This window comes from Ursus americanus, chromosome 22 (genome assembly GCF_024610735.1).
Source record: "Ursus americanus isolate L20-20 chromosome 22, mUrsAme1.1.p, whole genome shotgun sequence".
NCBI lineage: Eukaryota > Metazoa > Chordata > Mammalia > Carnivora > Ursidae > Ursus > Ursus americanus.
The window spans coordinates 7,437,015-7,455,056 of NC_142148.1; positions in this window are offsets into that span (position 1 = coordinate 7,437,015).

The window sequence follows — 18,042 nt, forward strand, 5'->3', positions numbered from 1 at the left end:
TGATTTCCCTCTCTAAAAATAAGGCACTGGACTCAGAATTACACTTGTAAGATGACAGTAATCCAGTAATCACTTCTAGGAACCCAGATTTGCAGGACAACATAATTATTATACACTTAGATACGGGGATGAGGAGAGGAAATGCTAATTCCATCATTCCTGATAGTTCAAGTCTAATAAAAGTTGACATAAATTAAAGGTGAGCCTGAGAGAAAAGCAATCTGAGTCTTAGATCAAATTCCTCTCTGGTATGAAAGAAAAATTACCTAAAAGCTTCAAAAATTAAGAAAATATTAGCTAGTGCATATTGTACAGAGTTCTTTCCCCCTCTCCATGTCATTTAAAAATAACACGGAGAAGTAATTTCCCCCATTATAAAATATGAAAAAGAAGGAAAAAAAAGAAAATATGAAACGACTTCAAAGAAGGCAGTCAGTCGCTTTCTCCCCCCCCCCCCCCAATTTCTATTTTATGTAAGACAGTATTCATCATTAAGTCCTCTTCTTTATCTCCTTGGGGAAGAAAAATGGGAGGTCTTTTCTGTATTATTATACTTGTTTCATTATTTTGTTTTCTTTACAACACACAGCAGTTTTCTTTGCCTGGAGGAGGTGGGGATGTCAAATGCCCTTTAACATTAGCATCTGTTAAAAGGTATCAGCTCATCAGTAAGAGCAAGAGCAGGGAGCGTGCACTGAGATGAAAAGTTTCACTCCAAGAATTCCCACCATTTAAATTGCTGAGAGACAGAGAGAGAGAGAAACAGAGAGAGACAGAGAGACAGAGAGAGAACTGTCAAAGCGTAAAATGTATTTGACTAAAATACAAAGCCATGTTTTTTGTGACAGCAAAATTATATCCTGGGCTGCTTCCCTGAGGACAGTTCACTTAGAAACAGTGCTGCAAAGTCAGTCAGTAGGAAAAATATTTCCATCTTCATTTGAAAGATTAGCACCTTGTTCCTTTTTGTTACCAAATTGGAAATAAAACCAGTTTCCTGGCTTTGCATAAGGCATGAAGGAGGAGAAATGTCTATTTTATGAGATGTATCCTACCGGCTCTAACTCTGTCTCTAGTGTCAAACCAGCTCCCTCCACTGGGCTGAAAACGACCAAAATCGTTCGCATGGTAGGATTTCTGTCGGTGATGTCTGCGATATGCTCCAGCCTGGTTGGACTCTGGCTTATGAGGTCTCAAGGCTAACAGTGTTATCAGGTTCTGGGCTGTGTGTCTGGACAGCAAAATGCACTAGCCAGTGCAGAAGCCAAAAACATCTCCATGCAGAATACTGTGCAATATACAGCACATTTCGATCCTTTCCACATCTGTGTTGGCTCGTGTTACTGATAAGCATGAGGGTCCACCAAAAAATTGGAAAATGCATTTTAAAATCAAGACAGACAAATTTATCAGTAAAAGAAGAAAAGCTAGACACAGGGAGAAGAATGGTATAGGCAGGCTTTGAAACATTCAGTCTCCCAACTATGTGTAATCATGCTGACCGCACATGATTGTTGCCCAGCCTAAAAATACAGCATTTGGGTAAGTGGCTGATATGAACTTAACTAGCAGAGGGTCTGTCCCAAAGTCGATGTTCAGGTTAATTTCTCTTCCTTTAGCTGCAAATGGCAGAAACATAACTGAACGTAATTCAAGCTACTGGAAAGTACATGGGGTTCCTTTAGGCACAGTTGGATACAGGATGGCTGGTATTTCTCCATTTCTTGACTCTGCTTTTTCTCCACCAGGGCTCCATTCTTAGATTCTCGTAATGTGGTGATAGGCTGTTCACCAGCAGCTGCAGCCTCATACTCCATGGGGCTAGCAAAGCCTATTTGGATGTGGAGAATAAAGAGAGGTGGGAACTTATCCCCCCCTGTAATTCCAGAAAAAGTCTGGAAGTAATTCTTATTGGATCAGAAAGCATCACATGTTAAACCAAATCAATCACTGTCACCCGGATGGGCCAACTATAATCCCATGAGCTGGGAACTGATCACTCCCCCAAAACACAATGGACCAAGTGTAAGAAAGAGAGGCCACCTTAAAAGAAAACTAGACTTCTGTGATCAGTAGACAGGGGATGAATGCTGAGCAGGGATCCACTATAAAATGGCCATGGAAATGAAGGAGAAACTCTGAGTGGGTCAAGGGGCATGACCATGGTAAGTAGAACATTCGAGGTAGAAAACAAATGCTGGGGGGTCGGAAATTCGCAGTATATATGCAAGAGGTGAATGGAGCAGAGTAAAGTGGTCTGTTTGGAAGAATAATGAGAAATTAGGTTGACTGGTTGTAGGGCAAGAGGGAGAACTGATTCATGTCAGGGCGTAAAAGTGAGGTTTCAGACGCTGGACTGAACACAATTAACTTATAGGGAACGTCTATATATTTTAGCAATGGTTTCAGGTGGGAGAGGTGGGACTGAGCACAGAGGTTGTGTTTGAGAACAGCAAGGAAACTAAGCAGTTAAGCTTGTGTGAACAGATGATGGGTATTTTTTACATGTCTAAATGTTCTGGATAACTATTTAGCTACAGAAAGGTACTTGGTCTCTATTTGAACTAAGATAGGAACAACAAGCCTTAAACATCACAATGCATGCATTTTCCATAGGCTATTCTGCAAAAGAATGTGAAAAAAACTTTTTATGATCATCGAGCTCTGGGGTCAAATACTAGACCAATTCAAACATAAAGATTTCTCTAGAATTTTGCAAATATGAGTATCTGAGTGAGAGGCATGATCTGCAGCATTTCTCAAATTTGTCTCCAGAATCCTCGCTTATAGACTCTATAAAGCATCTCACACGACTAGCGTTCCACAGAACATATTTCGGGAAACACTCTTCACCTCCATGCATGATATATAGAATTTAAGCATTTACAAAATACTATTCTATCATAAGTCTTTGGACAAGCAAAACCAAGACAATGTTGGACCAGTCTCAAGTTGCAATATTTTTAATGATATATTAGAGTAGCGGATCTAAATTTTCTGTCTTTAATGAAGTCATCTCTAGACTAGATAGATACATGGTAAATATCCAGCGAAACTAGAGTTTCAATGTTTGAACCCAGTGGCATTAATCTTTAGATGACCATGACCACAGGGCAGTCAAATTATGGCCAAGTCCAAAGTACCAAACGGAGTTAGCAGCCCCTGGAATAGTGTTCCAGGACCCATGACAGCTGAATATACAGTAATTGAGACAGAACTGAACAGAGCGGGGACATTTTATATCTTCAAAATTTTCTTAAAACAAAAACAATCTCAAAAGGGAATTATTTTTCTGGCAAAAAGGAAGCAGAGTTATGCTTTTCCATCTAGTCCAAATCATTTTACACTATATCCTTCCTTATAATACATGTGTGTTTAGGGAGGGAATTGGACAAACTGTGTCTTGGACTGAACACAATTGATGGGTCTGCATTAGATAATATGACAAGTTCCTCTTGGCACCTTCTCCCCCTAGACTCAGAAAATTTGTTGTGATTTTTCTCTAAGAGAAAAATGGGGTTCCACCAATGATCAGTTTGTAAGTCAACACTCACAAGATTGAAAAGTGGTTCTCTAGCATGTATCTGCTTTATCCCATTGGTTTTTTAACCTTATTCTCCAAACCATAAGTCAAAGTCTCATGGTAGACCCCCAGAGGCCATATTGGTAGACGTTTCATGGCAGGAAAGCAGAAAAGAGTCCCGTCTATTCATAGATATATAGTGACCTCTTTTGATTGCAGTTTTATATGGGTCAGATTTAGATCATTTATGAGATCTTTTAGGAATGAAGCTATTCTTCCTAAAAGTAGGTTTATTTTGAGCATAATTGCCTAATTCAGAGGATAACGAATTAAGGCTTGGAAAAGCAAGAAAGAGTCAGAACAAAGCATAACCAGACAAGAAAATGAGAACTGAGTATGGATGAGGGCACATATTAGGATAATCTATGAAGCAGAAGCCATAGTGACACTATCCAAAACCCCTTCTTGGACCTGATGTGTACATAAGGTTTAGACCTCATCCTTTGTACAGGCAAAGGAGTATGCTAGAATAAGTAACTGTCTTATCAGCTATGTTATAAACACAAAAATATTCAGTTGGGACTTTTTAATGTTTTCACTGTATTGAATGTATTTATATTTATTTGAAGTGAAAAAAAAAAGATGAGTGTTAGGATACTATAAATTGAAACTAAAGGAGGAGACTGTGCTTCTCATCAAGCATGAGGGGTTGAGCACTAATGTTATTCTGGAATTAAGAGAGCATAACAACATGTATGTTTTCCTGCTGGTTGGTATGTCATATTGCAGCAACCATTGCTAGCTGCCAACCAAATATTCATTTCTATAGTTACTATTTTTTTTAAGATTTACTTTATGTATTTATGTATTTATTTAGAGAGAGCATGAGCAGGGAGAGGGGCAGAGGGAGAGAATCTGGAGCAGACTCCCCGCTCAGCATAGAGCCCCACATGGGGCTTGATCTCACAACCCTGAGATCATGACCCGAGCTGAAATCCAACGCATAACCAACTGAGCCACCCAGGCGCCCCAATAGTTATTTTTTTTTAATTAACAGAACCCTTGTGTTGTTTAAGTAAGCATTATATTCATCTACAAAAAAGTATTATTTCCTAATCCCTCCTTGCATGCATCCCAATTCTGTCCAATGAAAGGTAGACAGACACTCCTATGAACGGCATCCCTTCCCAAACCAAACTGCAGATCTCATTTTGTCTTGTTCTCTTCTCCCTTCCCAGATCCTGAAAGATTCTTGGGGTTCTGAATTGGAATTAGAAGCATTCGCACCAATTGAGGATTCCACATATACATAAATGTACACGTGTTGATAACTAGTGTCTATATCATTTATTATGTATCAGTATGCACAAAAATGGTCCAGAGCGATAAGGAGATTTTTAAACATATTTCTGTGCCAAGATGTAAGAAAGTGTTGAAAAACTGATGAGAACATGCCAAAAGTTCCTAAAAGACAGCTTGATATAAAATCTGGAAATCTGGGGGCATTTCAATAAATAATCACAGAAGTCACATACTCAATAAAAATGAAGCCACACAACTGTACTAGATGGGAGTATATACATTCATAAAGGAAGAAGGGAGGGCTTTTGATTTGGGGTCTTTGTTTGTTTACTACTTTTCCAGTAGAATACTCATACCACTAACTAATAAACGTTGCAGTAACGAAAGAGTTATAAATACAGTATTTTGCAAGGACTAGAGCAATAACTGGGTCAGGCAAAAATCAGCAGTAGAGATTTAAAATGCTTGCTGTGAACAGGATATTCACACAATTTAAAGTATCTTCCCATAGATTACTTAGTAATTACAAATGGAGGGAGGAAGTAACTTCATAGTGTAGAAATCTGGCAGACACTACCTAGAAGTGAGCAAATGTAATCTAATAAAAATTGACTCTAATGGACACCTTGCACCTCCTGATTTAATACACTGAGAAGGTTACAACATCACTTGCACAGGTTCCCTGCTAAAAATGTACTGCCTGAATTCAACCACGAGGAAAAATTTAAAAAACCCAAATTAGGGGAACTCTACAAAACAGCTAACCTATATCCCTCAACAAGAAAAGCAACGAAAGGTTGAAAAAGTATTAATTAAAAGAAACTAAAGAGGCACAACTGTGAAAGAAAATACATGAGCCTGGGTCAGATCTTAGAGCTAGAAAAAATACTGCTTATAGAAAGTTACGGAAATTATACAAATTTGTGCTTTGGGACATGATCTTAAATATTTGAATACAGAATATATGTTGGATAATGAAATTTAAACATTGTCAAATTTCCCGAATGTGATAAATGCACTTAGATTTATATAAGAGAATGTCCTTTTACCCTGAAAATACAAGGTGATGACACAGATCAGAAGGATCACGATGTCTGCAAATTACTCACAAACCGTTCAGCGAAAGTACATAGGGACAGAGAGCACACGAAGGAGTGAGAAAGAGAGAAGTGGAAAATGTTATTAATTGATGAATTTCGGTGAAGAGTATGTGACGTTCATTGACTAATTATTAATATAATAAAAAACTGAGAAAAAGTATTTTTTTAAATTTCATAAACAGGATATTCAGAGGTATATTACGGCTTTACATGGTTGTATTATAAACGGAGGATGAACTGAAAAAGAATGAACTATCTAAAGACGATAAGAACAAGGAATTAAAATAATGGCTGACTGGTGCATTAAATAAAGAAATCCACGACCTATCAGCTTAAGGGATGACTTCAAAACAACCATCAAAGAAGTTCTCTTACTGGTCAAAAAAGAGGAATAGAGACATCAAAGGAACTTAAGCTAAAAGCAAAATTAAATATATAGGAGCTTATAAATGTTACCAAAAATATAACATGCAACTTTGTGCTAATAAATTTGAATACAGTGCTTTCATTCACTAATCATTAAAAAGATAATGCAAACAACTAAAATGTACATGGATTTATGAAAACTCAATTTTGGAAATTAAAAAAAAAAACTTTTTTTTTTCTCAGTTACTGCTCATTAAGTTTTCACACACACATATTCACACCCCCACAATTTGTACATACCTATATAGTAATATAACAATTCCAGGACCACGTGAGTTTAATTTTTTTTTTTTTTGGTTTTAATTTCTCATTCCCAAGAATATTGATCCCAATTATATGTGCTATTCCAGAATTTTTTAAAAGATTCTCCAAATAAAATCTCTATGGGAAACCTGACACAGAAAAAATAAGAGAAGTACAGGTCCAATTCACCCATAAATACAGATGCAAAACTCCTAACAAAAACTTGGCAGATTATATATATTATAGTATATTAAAGATGATAAACCACTACCAAACAGGGCTACTTTAACGAATGAAGAATGATTCAGAATTAAAAGTGAGTGAATTTTATCTCATGTAAATGACACCTCAATAAAGCTTATTATTTTTAAAGTATGAGACTGTCTAATATTTATAAACTATATAATCATATCAAATATGTATATATACAATAAAATATGCACACTAAGCTGGCATGGACGAATAAACTACAGGAAATATAACAAAATGTTTGGTGATAGATTTATAGGCAATGTTTATTCTTCTTCGTTTATTTTTTTGTAGTTCTCAAATCATCTGCCAACAATATAAGACAACATCATAATACTATGCAGAAAAACATCCCTATCACTGTTCAGATCCTCAACAGGAATTAAACAATCAAATGTGTGCAGTTTAGAGGAAAACAAAACAACTCTGTAGTAATTTTGTTTTTGAGGCGTGTCAGTATATAAGCTTCTTGGGGAATGTGCCTTAAGCCTGGAAATACTACCCTAATCAGTGGCAGCAAAGCAATGAAATGAACCAGCAACCTCAAACCTGTCTCCAGATCTTGACCTACACATTACTTCTTAGTTAGTTTTGCTCCTTCATACTCTGTTTTAATGATAGTCAGTTGATTGCAGGTTGATTAAATAGAAAAAAAAAAAATGAATGTCAGTGATTTTTTTTTCCAAAGGTCCCCAGTGATTTCTGGAATGGATAAATGACTTAACACTCTGATATTTCACATTAAACTTCTGCCTTTTACAAAAAAACAAACAAAAAAAAAAAAAAAAAAAAAACCACCACATTCTTAATAAGGTTTGGACTACATTATTCTAGCCTGAAAGAAGTCCTATGAAATTTGACCATTGAATTTTATAATCTTATTTTGTAACAAAATTGGCATCCCCTCCATTTAAGTTTATAGACATTTCACACCACATATCAGCTCGGATGACTAACTAACGTGGGCAAATGATTTTGTTCTTCCTGAGATTCGGACTTTATTGGCCTAGAGTTGCCGATCCACTTCTATTGAAATCTCTTTAGAGTATATGTGTAAACAGTATCAGTGTCTTTTTCCTGTTTTCGGATTAAAAGTAAAAGAGGTAAAGTTTAACATTATGAAAGTATTTTTTAAATATTTCTGGTGTGCGGTTACGAAAACTTGTTTGGAAATGTACTGAACGGGAATTAATTGGTATTCTGATTTCATTCCTAATGTGCTGCTTGCTCTATTGTTTGAAAAATAAATGAAGAGAAGAGAACTGAGCTGTTAAGACTGAATGATCTATTGACTATCTAATTAATGTGCTGGGCCATTTCATTAGCATTCAGATGTTTTATGTAGATTGACGAAGCTCCTGTGGTTTTGTAATTTGCGTAGAGATGGGGAATTTAGATGACCACTCTGGCAAAGAGGCCAGGGCAGTGTCTGAAGGTGCAGGATTTGGAGGGATCCTAGGAAGACTGCAGCTCCTGGATGCTGAGCATCTCACTGCTCAGGCAGGTATCAGTCACCTGAACCTGGTCCTGAGGACAAATGGTGCCCTTTTCTTAAGGCAAATAAAACCCTCCTCTCCCTTCTGCGGTGAAGAAATGATCTCACCTTTCTATCCCTCAGTTTCCTTATTTACTATGTGGTCCCTGAAGCATCTTCTAGCTCTAACCATCCCTCATTCAAACCAAGAGTGAATAATCACTGAGGTATCAGCTCTTCCACACAATCGCCTTAGAAGACAACACACTTGTGACTAGAATAGGGTCGTTTTTCAATATGGTATTTGCATGTGTGGAAAGAGAGCATGGAAAAAACCAAGTTTTTAATTGCTTAGAGCCACTTCACGAACCAGAGGTGGAAACGCTTGCTCATTTCATAGTTAATATCCCTCAAACAGGTCAACAAAGAGGGTCTCTTCCTCCAGTCCAGTCTGTTGATTTTCCCCCTGCATAACCAAGCATACTGGCTGGCAAGCTCTGGAATCACAATGATAAACAACAAACAAACAAAGACCTCTGCCTTCCTAGGACCTCCAGTTTAGCTGGAATACACCTAGGCAGCAAATTAGTCAGTACACCAAAAGAAAACACAAATTGTGCTAGGGACAAAGGAAACAAACAGGGGGGTATGCCAGAGCATATAAGGGAGAAACTTTATAGAGGATCTTTTCTGTGAGGAGATGACATTTTAACCTGATACTCTGAAGGAGACAAAGCTCACCAAACAAAAGCCAGGGGAGGGCTTTCTTTCTGAGGGAGCAGCAGGTAAAGAGGTCATGAGACAGCAGAGAGCTGGTGTGTGCAAGGAACAGGCCGCAAGCAGGTGAGCCTCAGTGTGGTTAACAAGCAGCAAAGAGCTGGGAGGTGAAGTTGCAAAGGAGTCCAGCCAGCTCCCGCAGAGTCTTGTCGACACAGCGGCATCTGGATTTCATTCTGCACAGGCTGGTTTCATTCAGGGAAGTTATTTGTATATTGTATTGTAACATATAATGCATATACAGAAAGGTGTAACGTACAGATTGTTATAAGGTGTGCAGTTGTCGAATCAAATGCGAGACAAAAAATAGAACCCTGCCCCACCCCAGAACCCCCTGCCTATCCCCTGTCACTCAAAGCTACCTTCCCTCCCTCTGTGGTAAATGATCCTTTCACTTTTATAGCAATAATTTTCTTGCTTTCCATTATACTTTTCCCACCGAAGTGTGAATTGCTAAATACTACAGCTTGGCTTTCCAGGTTTTTAAACTTAAATGAAATTGTTCTTTGTATCAATTTGGGTCTGGCTTCTTTTGCAAAGTATTACTGGTACAGAGGCACCTGGTTGACTCAGCGGGAAGAGCGTGTGACTCTGATCTCAGGCACTGTGAGTTCGAGCCCCATGTTGCATACAGAGATTACTTAAATAAATAAACTTAAAAAAAAAACACACACAAGAAATATTATCAATACAATTTACATATAATTTTGTAAATGCATGTGTGTTGTTACATGTAGTTGTAAGTTACCTACTTTTATTCTCTATAGTGTTCCTTGGCATGGGTAGCCCTCAATTTAATGTTTGCATCTATTCTACTGTGGATGTCCATCGGGTTGATTTTGGGGTCTGCTGATATAAACATTTGTGTACATGTTTCCTGGTGCAAACATAATCTCATTCTTGCTGGCTGGCAGGCCTTAAGCAACAGAACTGTGGCAATCTTCAATTTAATAGGCAATGCCTCTTCTTCCCAAAGTTGTTTCGCCAGTTAAAACTTGAGCAAACAGTGTTTGAGACCTCATTGCTCCATGCCTCACCACCAACTGATATTGTCATTCTTTTCAATTCTAACTCTTATGATGAGTGCTTTTATTTTTGAAAGAATGTTATGGATGTTGTGCTACAGGGCCAAGTAAAGCAGGTGTCCGAGGTAGGTTCTAAAGACAGAACAAGAGGACTGGTGGATAGACTGGTAGAGAATTAATAAAAGAGAATATCAAGTATAAGTTCCACATTTCTATCTTTCATAACTGGGTGATGATGGTGATGCTTTCTGAGACAGAACGGACTGGAAGCACAGAGAGTCAGAGGAGGGGCTCATCATTTTGTGTGGATGGGTTATGTGCAGGATGCATATTAGATACCCACTTTATGTCAAATGGGTATTTCGATGGGTCTGGAGCTCAGAGGAGAGGTCATCGGCAGAAGTACATGTTCACTATTTGGGGAATGATATTATTTGGGGAGAAAAATAGACACACAAGAAAGGTGGTCCAAAATTTAGTCTTAGGGAATCATAACTTTTGAGAGATCTTGTGAGAAAGGAAAAAACAGAAAGCAGACAGTAAGGAAGGAAGAAAGAAAAGCTGAGAATACAGTGTTAAAAACAACAACAATGGATAATCTAGAAAGAACTTCAGGGAAAGTCTGGTGAGCTGTACCAAATGTTGCCAATACGTTAAAAAAAACACACACACACACACACCATTTGATGGATTTGTCTACACAAAGATTGATGACCTGGAAAAGACTGGTTTTAGGGTGCTGGTAGGAAGCTAAGCAGGATTGTAGTGGGCTGTCAATGACTTTGGAAAACAGAGACAGTATGAAGAAAGTATCTTCCAATTGTTTGTCTGGAAAGGGGAGCAGAGAAATGGCTCAGGAGCTAAAGGAAAGAGATGGTCAAAGCAAATTTTTATGAAGATGAAAAGGACTAGATTGTTTTTATTTTTGATGTAATGATGTAGAATCAAGAGATAAATTGAAGATGTGGAAGAAAGAGGAGAAGTGAAAGGAGCAACATCACGGTGAAGGGCAGATGTGATGCAGGTGCAGGGCAGCGATGGAAGGACCGCCTTGGAGAGACGCGGGAGCATATCTCTTCCCGTGGCCTGTTAAGGATGGTAAGTAGTGATGCAGGGAGAGACAGATGTGGCGGAGGATCGAGGGATAGAGAATGTTCCTGAGGGATCCCATGTTCTGAATGGAGTTTGAGTGACTTTTTCAGATGGTAGAGAGAAGATAGGACTGAAGGGTTGAAAAGGAAGGAAGGAAGGAAGGAAGGAAGGAAGGAAGGAAGGAAGGAAGGAAGGAAGGAAGGAAGGAAGGAAGGAAGGAAGGAAGGAAGGAAGGAAAGGAGGAAGAAGGAGGGGGAGGGGAGGGGAAGAAGGACGGAAGGGAAGAAGGAAGGAAGGGGGAGAGAAAGAAAAGAGAAGAATCATAGGATGAAAGGTGTGAGCTTGTCTGCTGTATAAGCAGGAGCTAAAATCGGGACCAGTCACCAAGGCTGATGTTCTCTGCAATGTTCACCTATTAATGTGCTTGTAGGAACGTGGCTAGAAAGGTGAGCTGCAAGAAACAGAGTAACTGGGGCATGGTGGGTTAAACACATAGGGATTTCTTTTTCTCTGACATGATAGGAAGCCTGGAGATAAGGGGATTGCTGGCATTGATTCAGCAACTGCTAAATAATGTCATGGGGAATGCAGGGGCTTTCTGTCTTTCTTCACTGCCAGGCTCAGCCTATTGTCCTTACCTTGTCACATCAGTATTCACAGCAAGGAGAAGAGAGGGGCTTCACCAGCCTCCGTAAGTTTCTTTTAGGAAAATAAAGGATTTCCAAGAAACATCCACTAGACGGCTACTCACGTGTCTGTGGGCCTGTGGGATGTGCGCAGCTCTAGCGGCAAGGGAGCCGGGAGAAGGGAGTCCCTAGCTGTCCATTGTTGCCCTGGGGGAAACTAGGGTTCCCTTAGTAAAGAAGAATGGAGAATGAATATGTGCTAAACAGATGGTTCCGCCCATCATGTGAAGATGGTCGATGTTTGAGTTCCCACTAGACTATACTAGGTTAATTTAACAGCTGGGGGAGGGAGGGAGAGAGAGAGAGAGAGAGGTAGGACTGAGGCTCTCCGTAAGACAGTGGTTATCTGTACTAAAAGGATAAAATCGGCCACCACTGAGGGTATTGAAAACACAGATGAAACATTGGGGGGGGGGGTGAGCAATCTGCCAAGAATTTAAAGATTATTTTAATGCCTCTCCTTTGGAAAAAAAATATATTTAACTCACACATGTAATTACTAGTATGTGCTTGTTTTGAAACAATAAATCTCCTAGAACATATCTTCATCTGAAAGAAAATAATGATCAATCGAGCCAATTAACAGAGGTAGGCTATTTTTTAAATGCATTCATTCCGAAATAGTAAAGTATACAGCACCATGCTATGATTTCTTTTAATTAATCAAAATGAAATATGGTACTTATCTATCTCCAAATTGCCACTTTTGTTTTTGTCGCGGTACTGTTTCTATAACTGAGGCTGGATTTTTGTACACCAAATAACAGGGAAGCTCTACACTCCATCTAGATTAAACCAATCCTACCAGGAGACAAGTTTCATTTTTTTTTTTTTTTTTCAAAAAGAACAGCACTTGATTGTCTTTACTGAATCAAACGTTTGAAACCATTCATGAACCAGCGGCGATCCTTCCCTGAGCCATTCATAACAGTGGCAACATCTAAGCAAACCCTGAGATGCTCTCTAATCTCCTGTGTATCTGTCTCTGTTCGACCTACTACAATGGTGATAATTTCATATAAAATTTGCTGCCAAAATGGTTTTCAACAGCAGAAACTCACATGCAAATCGCCCTAGCTCACATCTGGCTGCAGGGAAATGCAAACCTACTCAGATACACACAAATGAGTGGTGAAGAAATTCTAGGCTTTAGATAAATGATGATAGTTTGTTACCCTTAGTATCTACATTCCGAAGGGTAACTTCCACTGCTCTGGAAGAATAAATCAATCTTGCCACAGCCTGGGATTAAAGATAGTGTAATAACAGCAGTGATAATTTAGGAATCTAACACGTATTAAGTTCCCTGGGAGGTACTAGGGACTCCATCAGGGGTACTATGTGCCTTGTCTTATCCAACCATCCCTGCTCTGCAGCGGGAGCTGAAGCTGGTAGAGATTTAGTGCATTCCTATAAGATGAAGCCACCATTAGAGCTCAGACAGCCAGATTTCAGAAACTAGGGTTTCAATCATAATTTTGTCCCCACCCCTCAATGTACAGGAAAAAGTCACACCTGGGGATCATTTCCTTAAATGACCTATGTCAAAAAAAGCTAGTGGGGGCTGGGGGAGTATACTTAACTCTAAACCCCAATTTCCATACTCCCAACTGCTCATTCCAGAGCGGGTTAAAAATTTCCCAAGGACACAGCTGTCTACACTGATCCAGTGATTGGCAGATTGCTACGTCTCTCAATCTCAGAAATAAATTCTCAGGAGAAATTTGTTCAAGGGAGAAAGAAAACAACAACAATAAAAATCTTGTTGAACCTCAAACTGACACAGATTTATAAATTTAACATATGCGGCATGGCATCACTGAACTAACTTGACTCCAAGAGGAAAATACTTTCAGTCTTAACTTATTGGCCACTGCTTGATAATCTCCTCTTTCCGTTCTTCTAACATCTATTTGTATTTCTGCAGGTTCTGTGCATTTTCTCCCTCTAAGGGACACAAAAATAATATCGCAGAGCTCCCACATAGTCGTAAAGTGATAAGTGCCACTAGTAAATCCTAGCACTTATTTCATAATATTGGATTGAATAGCCAAACACAAGGCAGACATATATTCCAATAGTTCTTCAATCCTTCGGCCATTTATTTCTAAATTGGGTATGCCATTTACATTTAGACTAGCAGCCCATTTTCGTTTTTCCTCAAGTGCTGTTAACGGAATGGCCCATATAATATAGTAACTTTGATTTTTCCTGAGGATCAATCTTCACTTGTTAGGGAGAAAACTTGCCCAAAACCTACTGCATTCTAAACTCTTATCCAAAAAAAATCTCATGATAAACCTACGCAAGTTGAAAGTGTTTTATTTCCTGTTATTTATCTCAACAATATTGTGATACAAGTAAGTACGGCAGTGTGAAATACTCAGAAAGGCCCACTATAAATAGTGCGGTTTTTGAGAAAAATAGTATTCCACTCCCGACCGAGTTCAACAATTCATATTCAGATGGGAACAGCCAAATCGTATCGATGAATTTTTTAGAATCAGCACACACAGTACTTTCCATTATGAAAAGCACCTCACTTTGCTAATTGCCGAACATCAGTGAACTTGTCATTTAGTAGAATATCTATTATGTAGATTCGTAAATGGCAAATTGAGTGCCACACAAGGAAACACAAACAAGGTAATTTAAATTATGAGTTATTTGTGCAAAAACAAACAAAATGTGGGCTGATTCAAAGTTTCTAAAATGTGGTTGGTTCAGGGCCCTTAAGGCACCCCCACATAAGGTCCTGTTAAAAAAGCAGTCTGTTCTGGGGCTCCTGGGTGGTACAGCGGTTAAGCATCTGCCTTCAGCTCAGGGCGTGATCCCGGCGTTATGGGATCGAGCCCCACATCAGGCTCCTCCACTATGAGCCTGCTTCTTCCTCTCCCACTCCCCCTGCTTGTGTTCCCTCTCTCACTGGCTGTCTCTATCTCTGTCAAATAAATAAATAAAATCTTTAAAAAAAAAAAAAAAGCAGTCTGTTCTCCCTCAGTACCTGCTTCTGTGATGTAAATTAGCTCCTAGGCGACCTGGAAATAGATGATTTCAACATAGCCTTGGGGCATGGGTGCCACTTACACTATTTGGACTACAGAGACAGTTGGGGCGGGGGATGATATCTGTTCACTCCAAGTTCTTCTCTACATTTGGTTGACCTTGGAGTTTGTCTTGGAAATGATTCTTGCATGATTCTTTCCACTCTTTATGTGTTTATCTATTCGTTTAATTTTGCAGCTTCAACCCTTCCTTCACCCTCTCTCCAATGAGTTTTCTTCACTTTTCATCCAAGGGATAAAGTCCTATACTTACTGTACTATTTCTTTATTAAGAAGTAATACCTTTGGGCTCATATTTGGTTTTTTTAGGATTAGTATGATTTTTATTATTGTCATGATTACATACTTGCATGGTTTGAGTGGTTTGTCCAATGTTATTTTCCCCCAAAGTCCCATTATTTTTACCGAGTAATTCTGCGAAGTTTTCCAAGAACACATATATTGCAATAGAGCAATATCTATGAACAATATTGCATATAGATCATATGAAGACTCTCATGAGACATTCGTCTTTGCTTCAACTCAAGAATGCTAGTACCTTTCATAAAAATTTAGTTTGCTTTTATCGTAGTGCTGTGAACGATATAATTTCCCTTTGTTAGAAGCTTTGTAAGATGCCTCATAGATGCCTTTGTTTCCCTTATGTTAGATGCCTACAGAGAAATTTGGGCCTCATCCTATCTAACAAGTATATAGGATTTGATAATATGCATTTTTGTGTCAAACTCATTACTGGCTCCATTCCTTTTGTGTTGATGATGGTGGATGTTAGTATTTCCTCCTTTTTCTATTCCTTTTACAGTCCTGTTGCTTTATACATTGTTTCTCAACTGCCATTCATTCTGTCTAAAGGTGGGAGGTTTTATACATCCACAAGGATATTTGTATATACACACACTCACATGCGCGTATATGCATATAAATAGCACATACATATGCAGGTAGATACAGTCTGTATGTAGAATTATTCGATTATTTAAATGGAATTTGAATGTAAGCAGCAAGTGGAAGGAGCCCAAAATAAGTCAATTGGAATTAAACAGAAAAGACCAATTGATTACCTGCCTCTTTACAACTTTTCCACTGTTGTGTTGGGGTTGTGGAAAGAACATCTCTATTACCCACCAGGATACCATTTGTCACATTGGAATAGAACCAAAATCTTCTACAAGGCATTCTGGATTCATTAAGAAGTTAGCACATTCTCAGAGCCCCTAACTTACCCCCAGCGTGTATTAACAGACTGAGGGAATCTGAGTCAGCAAGTCGTAAATTTTGTACATACATAAACAAGAGAGAAGAAGTGGCAGCAGGGAGTGTTCTGGTTACAAAACGTAAGATATCACCGAGATACATGATAGAAGAGGTTGAGGAAATGATACCATCTCAGTCACTCTAAGTCCTAAATGCAAAACAGTTGGGTCACTTTGATTAACATGGGACGAGATGGCAAATTTCATGTTTTCATTCATCCACTAAGCAAATATTTATTGCACACTTAGGAACGTGTACATTCATCTGTTGTTGGCTCACCTAGACCCTCTTTTCCAAGAAATGCACTGATGCCCTGTGAATCGCCTACAACTGTAGCCTTCTCTGAGAATCACCCTCAGCTCACGGGAGCTCCTCTTGATGAGGGAACAGGAGGCTGGCCGAAGACAGAGCAGCATAAGCCTACACCCTGCAACCTCTCCCCACCCCCACTCTGGATGGCATACGTGATGTTCCTCCAGGAAGTTCCCAACTATCTTCATGTTAATGCCTTACTAGAGGGATAAACAACCGTAACTTGACAATAGCAAGACCTCCAGTATCCTGTGAGTCTTCTTTAACATATGAAAGTATTTTCTCAACCTCCCTTTTTCCTTACCTCCCCCAACTCCATAGGATATAATCAGCCACCCTTCAAAACCCAGGCAGCAGCTCTTTCTGCCCGTGGGTCCTGTCCCCGTGCTTTAATAAACCACCATTTTGCACCAAAGATGCCTGAAGAATTTTTTCTTGGTCATCGGCTCCGGACTCCACCCCACGGAACCTCACCTACACCCCATAACCTCATCACTCTCAGGTCAATGACTGACTCATCCTGGGGAAGTGGGGTGAAAACCCAGGCTGCTGCTTCCAAGTGGGACAACTGTGTGATGCCATTCATGCTCCAGAGCTCCCCATGGGATTAGACTGAGACTGGCTTCCCTGGGACTGTCCCGGTTCTCTCACTTCTCTCCAGGACACACCTCAATGAAGCACTTGCCCAAGAAAACTCATCCCAGGCTCTGCCTCTGGAAAACCCAACCTAAGATGCCTGCTTACTATGGGCCAGAGTCAGTCTGAGATGCTCAACAGCCAGGCACTGTTACCACCATTATGGAACTTCTTGCTACTGATAATGTAACTTTAGAAACACATTCCATAAATTAAAACACACAAGGTCTACCTGGGAACAGGTGAGCAATATTAGGTAGAGGGGTCAAGACAAGGCCTCCTTGAGGAGCAACAACTGAGCCTTGACTAAAATGTTGAGAAGCATCCAGCTGTGTGAAGACATAGAGAAAGAGGGTTCAGGCAGAGAGGCCAGCAGATGCAAATATCTTGGGGTAGAATATACTTTGCTTTAGTGGGGATTCCTTCTTCTCCACTCCTGATATTCCTTCTGCAAAATAGCTCACTTGGAGTCACCTCCAGCATCTCTCCATTCTCCATTCTCTTTGCCCTGGAGTGAGTGTAGGGACATCTGAGTGGTAAATTTAGACAGAACAACTGTTCATGTTCTACTCATTTGTACCCTCTCAGGAGCAAGCTGCCTGCCCTCTGGGAGCAGCCTTCTTCTGATCTGCTTCTCCAGAGGCAACTCTGCCCTGATAAACAGTAATCGGTGACCGGCTGAGTTTAGCCTACCCAACTGTGGAACTCAGACTCACTAAGCTTTCTTGACTAAAAGACTCCAAGCCGAGTCCTCCTACATGGGCTCTACAGGAGTCAAGGTGCTCGTTGATCTCCCCAGACCACACTGCCTCATTGCATTGGTTTTTCAGAACCAAGATGGGCAAGTGTCCTTCCCCCCTCTCAGAGGCCATATTAAC